Here is a 6257-nt window from a genome sequence, read left to right as displayed (position 1 = left end):
GCTTGCGGCCTAATAGCAAAATGGGAAGGTTTTTCCAGGGCTCAAGGTCCTGTTTACTTTTTGACAATATTATCTTTATACCCAAATAGCTAACTTAAGATTTGGCCACTGAAATGACGCAGATAGACAACTGGTGAGATGTTGCCTCGGTGTTGGCCTAGGAACAAATTTCACACTTTGATTAGTTCATCCGAAAATTCTGAAAAGGCACCAAAATCCCCTAGGTGGGAGAAAGTTATGATTTAAAGAAAATATGGCATGACTTGTGCTAGTATTTTGGCCATGATTTTAGACAGGATGACGTCTTTTCCCTCTTAAGGACAAAGGGACCCCTGCTAAAATCATGTTGGACTGGTGAGAGCTGTGTTTGAATGATTTTGTAGAAATCCCCTGTGTAATGATTTGATGGTGTTCTGGACCTTCTCAGACGAAATAGGGGCGTTTAGGATGGATAGTTCTGCTGCTGTGAGTTTGAGTAACAAAAGGTCTCAAGAATCTTTAACCTTGCAAGTCTGACTTGAAAGTATCATAATACACCTGCTTATAAAAGGTCTCCAAAGTCTCCGTCACCCTCCCAGGTTCAGCAACCAAAAATCCGCAAAGATATCAGTTTTTCTTGCATGCACTCTGACGTGAGCTACAACAAAAGTGTGAAAGGGGCCTAACATGGAGCGCACAAAGCTTTCCTTTCTGCCCATAGAGCAGTGCCTTGGAACAAACCTCCTTGTACAGGGAAGTGGGATGTGTCAAAAAATCGGTATATGTTTTAGGTAGGACCTCACTGGCACATTTACTGGGTTTTTTGCAGTCCGTTTCAAAGCCTTCACATGGTCCATAATCTGACCTCTTAACAACTACCTTCCCTGCCTCCTAATAGAGAAAAGTCCATAGTGTGACAACTGTTCCCTCTAGTGTATTCGATTCACCATCCTTGTTGCATATCTATGCAGTTCTTGTCTTTTGCGAGGAAGGGAAGGAACCTCCATCTATAATCAGTGCCTTTGGGGTTTACTGTATGTCTACCAGATCCATTGTGATAGGCCCATAATATTATGTAATAATAATAATATGTATATTCTTGCCATGAGGATGGGATAGTCGTCACACATCCTCTAGAGAGAGCTTTAATCAGGTCTGAAAGCCACATCTTGTGGAAAGAGCACTTACACCCCCCCCCCTTTCATTTTCCAATGAGTTAATGACATTGTTAAAGTCCCCACCCACCCGCTTAAGAGATTCTCGAGTAGGCAAATAACCTGTTTGTAAACCTTCCATACCCTCTAGTGCAGCCACCGGTTCCAGCGCATCTCCAAAATGATGAACCACCACTGGACACCACGTCTCCTTGCCCATCCCCCAAAGTGCTGACACTGGGCAGTCAAATAATACACCCATGCATCCGTGACCGCCAGCCCCCGTTATTTTTGGGCAGTTGCAGTTTTTCTAATTTTATCCTGAGGACTCCCTGTTTCCATAAGTCCCTGAATAGGCTCTGGATCCTCCTGAACCAGAACTTTGGTATCCAATTGGCATCCATTGTGCCAAATATATAGGAATTGCGGCATCAACGCCATCTTAATTAAGTTTGTGCGACCTAAGGCTGTTATAGGTAGCTTACTCCAGACCTAGATCCAAGAGCGTGCCTATTTTACTATAGGTGGTAGGTTCAGATCAATTTAGTCTGGCACCGATCTGGTGGTATTTAAACACCTCCACGATCGGGATTCCTCCCTCCTGCAACTGTGCCAGATAGTTCTAAAATAATGGTAATATTGCTGATTTCGTCCAGTTAATCCTGAGACCACCGTACCGCCTGAAGTCCTCTAGGACCTCTATTACCACTGGTAGCGTATTCTAGGCATCAGACAAGAATAATACGACATTGTCCGCGTATAGTGCGATCCTCTATCCCCCCCCCCTCCTTTTTACCTAAACCCTTTTATACCTGGGTGTTGACAGACCATGCAAGCCAAAGGCTCAATGGCCAGTGCAAATAGAAGGGGTGACAGAGGGTGCCCGTTTGAAGATCAAATTGTTCTGATACACCTCAGTTCACCCTCGCATTTGCTATATATATATATATATATATATATTATATGAACCCAGTGTATGAAGTTAGGGCCAAAACCCAGCTTACCCAGTACTGCCCATATAAACTCCCATTCTATGCTATCAAAAGCCTTGGCGGCATCTAATGATAACACCATGGCTTCATCCCTATTCTCCGCTGTAGCCTGTAGGTTCAGAAAGAGTCGTCAGAGGTTTATTGCCGTCGACTTATAGAAGATATACCCGGACTGGTCATGGTGCACCACCGTCCCTACCACTGTCCCCAGCCGGTTGGCCAAGACCTTTGCTAGTAATTTTACACTCACCGGCCACTTTATGAGGTACACCATGCTAGTAACGGGTTGGACCCCCTTTTGCCTTCAGAACTGCCTCAATTCTTCGTGGCATAGATTCACCAAGGTTCTGGAAGCATTCCTCAGAGATTTTGGTCCATATTGACATGATGGCATCAAACAGTTGCCGCAGATTTGTCGGCTGCACATCCATGATGCGAATCTCCCGTTCCACCACATCCCAAAGATTCTCTATTGGATTGAGATCTGGTGACTGTGGAGGCCATTTGAGTACAGTGAACTCATTGTCATGTTCAAGAAACCAGTCTGAGATGATTCCAACTTTATGACATGGCGCATTATCCTGCTGAAAGTAGCCATCAGATGTTGGGTACATTGTGGTCATAAAGGGATGGACATGGTCAGCAACAATACTCAGGTAGGCTGTGGCGTTGCAACGATGCTCAATTGGTACCAAGGGGCCCAAAGAGTGCCAAGAAAATATTCCCCACACCATGACACCACCACCACCGGCCTGAACCATTGATACAAGGCAGGAAGGATCCATGCTTTCATGTTGTTGACGCCAAATTCTGACCCTACCATCCGAATGTCGCAGCAGAAATCGAGACTCATCAGACCAGGCAACATTTTTCCAATCTTCTACTGTCCAATTTCGATGAGCTTGTGCAAATTGTAGCCTCAGTTTCCTGTTCTTAGCTGAAAGGAGTGGCACCCGGTGTGGTCTTCTGCTGCTGTAGCCCATCTGCCTCAAAGTTCGACGTACTGTGCGTTCAGAGATGCTCTTCTGCCTACCTTGGTTGTAACGGGTGGCGATTTGAGTCACTGTTGCCTTTCTATCAGCTCGAACCAGTCTGCCCATTCTCCTCTGACCTCTGGCATCAACAAGGCATTTCCGCCCACAGAACTGCCGCTCACTGGATGTTTTTTTCTTTTTCGGACCATTCTCTGTAAACCCTAGAGATGGTTGTGCGTGAAAATCCCAGTAGATCAGCAGTTTCTGAAATACTCAGACCAGCCCTTCTGGCACCAACAACCATGCCACGTTCAAAGGCACTCAAATCACCTTTCTTCCCCATACTGATGCTCGGTTTGAACTGCAGGAGATTGTCTTGACCATGTCTACATGCCTAAATGCACTGAGTTGCCGCCATGTGATTGGCTGATTAGAAATTGTTAATGAGCAGTTGGACAGGTGTACCTAATAAAGTGGCCGGTGAGTGTATATCTGCCGTTAAAAGAGACACTGGTCTATACGACTCTGGTAGCTGGGCACCACTATCAACGCCTCGTAACAGCAAGCTGGTAAGCTGCCTTGTTCAAAACTTTCTTTCATCGTTTCCAGACACTGCAGCATTAATATTTCCCAAAACTCTTTAAACGCCTCTATTGGGAGACTATTCATCCCTGGCGTCTTATTATTGGCCATACACCCCAACACCTGTTTCAGCTCCTCTAAAGAGATTGGGGTCCCCAGCATTTCCCTTGCTTCCACACTCAGTTTAGGCATATTTACCCCTTTTAAGGAAGAGTTCAGTTGTGACCTTGAATTATCGGCTCTAGAAGAGTACAGTTGTCTATTAAAGGTACTTAAAACCACCAGTATATCCTATGTGTCCATGACTTCCCTTCCATCTGCATCTCTTATCCCATAAATTAATGAGTTTGCTTTATGGGCACTTGCCATCCTGGCCAGGAGCTTCCCTGTTTGTTCACCCTCGGCATAGAACTGTTCCTTCAAGAACATGAGTTTATTCTCTGCCTGTTCCATCATGTGCGCCATCAGTGGTTTCTGTGCTTCTACCCACCCCATCTTTGTCTCCTGTGTTCTGCTCCGAAAATGTTGTTCATCTGCTTCCCTTAGCCTAGTCTGTAAGTCCCATCCCATTTGTCTAGATCTACTTTTTACCTTTTTGATTTCCCTGGCTAGAGATCCCTGTAGGAACATTTTCATGGAATCACATAGTACCACTCTTGCCACAGACCCCTTATTATACTCTAAATATTCCTTTAATTGTTCCTTATCCGTCATCTTATCTATTAGCCTCAGCAAAAATCATTCATGCACCACCTGCCTTTAAAGTGTAGCCGTCAATATGAGCAAAATGGTCCATAGCAACCACGGTTTCCAGCTCTCAAAAAAACTACAATCAGCATGAAGGAGGAGCGGGACCTGCCTCCTGTCACCTCATCACAAGTGTGTGCTGCTGACCAATGACATCATATATATATATCTACCTACTGTGAGAGAAATATTCCTCTACAGGCGCCATTTTGGAGCAAGCGGACACCATTTTAGTCTTAACCGGAGGTTATGCTGACCACTGTCCAGTCATGTCATGATTCAAACTTCATTTTGTGTGACCTGTTTAGAAATTACTGTCTTTGCTATTGGTACTTTATCTTTTTTGCAGCTTCTCTGCTTAAAGGCCATGTTGCGACTTATACGGAGCTAACACAAGGACAATTGGTATAAACATTCTGTTTATATGAGAACAAGGCCTCTGGAAGAAACTGTGCATAGTTCATCAACATTTTGGAAGAATGTTTTAAAGAGGATGTTCTGGTATATTCATTATGGCCAATAGCATTGTAGTATTTTATCACCTTTTCACGCCCCTGAGCAGATTCTGTGGTCATCCCGGTACTGGTCAAAAAAGGGTTAATTAGAAAGTCATCTTACAACTGCAGGGCGGTTTAAGCCCTAGATAAAGATCTTTTACACTACCTACCTATCTCTTTTCTATCTCGTATCTATCTGTCTATCTCGTCTCTATCTATCTATCTTGTATCTATCTATCTCATATTTATCTTGTGTCTATTTCGTATCTATCTTTCCTGGTCATCCTCAGGCAGCACTGAATGGGTTAACTCTATGTTCTTCTATTGGACAGAAGATATTTAATTAGCAATAGTGATTGGCAGGCTGACTCCCTATAAGTAAGCCCCAAGGCAATGAGACACATTTTTTTTCTTCTGTGAACAAGAAGTAACACCAGCTGAGAAAACTGGTTCCAGTACGTGTTTCTACCCTACCAGCTCATTACGAAGGTACCTCAAAAGATCAAGAGAGAGAAAACGCTTATGCTGGCCATAATACCCTATTGGCCAACAAGGTCATGGTTCTCTCTGCTCCTAGTCAGGTCAGAGGGAAAATTCTGGGCTGAGATGGCGAAGATTACACTGGAGAAGATATGTAAAGCCGCCGTAAAACACCCGGGCTGGATGTAGTCTCCGGGGTAGGCTCAGCCTTCGGCAAAAGAGTGCTTAGTACGGCTGCCTCAAGTTAACCCTAACCTTTCTCTTTTTATTGCTTCTCACTTCCCAATTAGTGCTGCCTGCAGATGACCAGGAATTTTGAAAATTTTCTCACCAAAATGTTTGTTTCCTGTAGTCGGAAGGCAGCATATGTAATCCCCCCCCTAATAAATGTTAATATTGCTACATTAAGAACACGAGTGCTCATTGCCTTGGGGCTTTCTTATAGGGAGTCAGCCTACCAATCACTATTGCTAATTAATTGTTGGAAGAACATAGGCTTAACCCATTCAGTGCTGCCTTCGTACTACAGGAAACAAAAATTTCGGCAAGCAAAATTTCCTAATCTTTTATCTATCCTATCTATCTTCTATTTATCTATCTCGTATTGATCTATCTCGAATCTATCTATCTTGTATCTATCTATTGTGAGAAAGTGAGAGGTGTCGTGTGGGAGAACCGCTTTCTGCCCTACAGACAGATAAAAAGCACATGGTACCTTTGTAATGTTCGTCCTGGGCTTGCTTATTATGGAGTAGGGGTAGGCTGGTAGTGGGACTCCTACTCCATCCGGGCTTCGGTCCAGGGTTTCTGTATAGCCCACAGGTGCGGGTCACAGACTTCGTTAGGACTTGG

Source organism: Engystomops pustulosus, chromosome 2 (genome assembly GCF_040894005.1).
Source record: "Engystomops pustulosus chromosome 2, aEngPut4.maternal, whole genome shotgun sequence".
NCBI classification, from domain to species: domain Eukaryota; kingdom Metazoa; phylum Chordata; class Amphibia; order Anura; family Leptodactylidae; genus Engystomops; species Engystomops pustulosus.
This window is presented reverse-complemented; position numbering follows the sequence as displayed.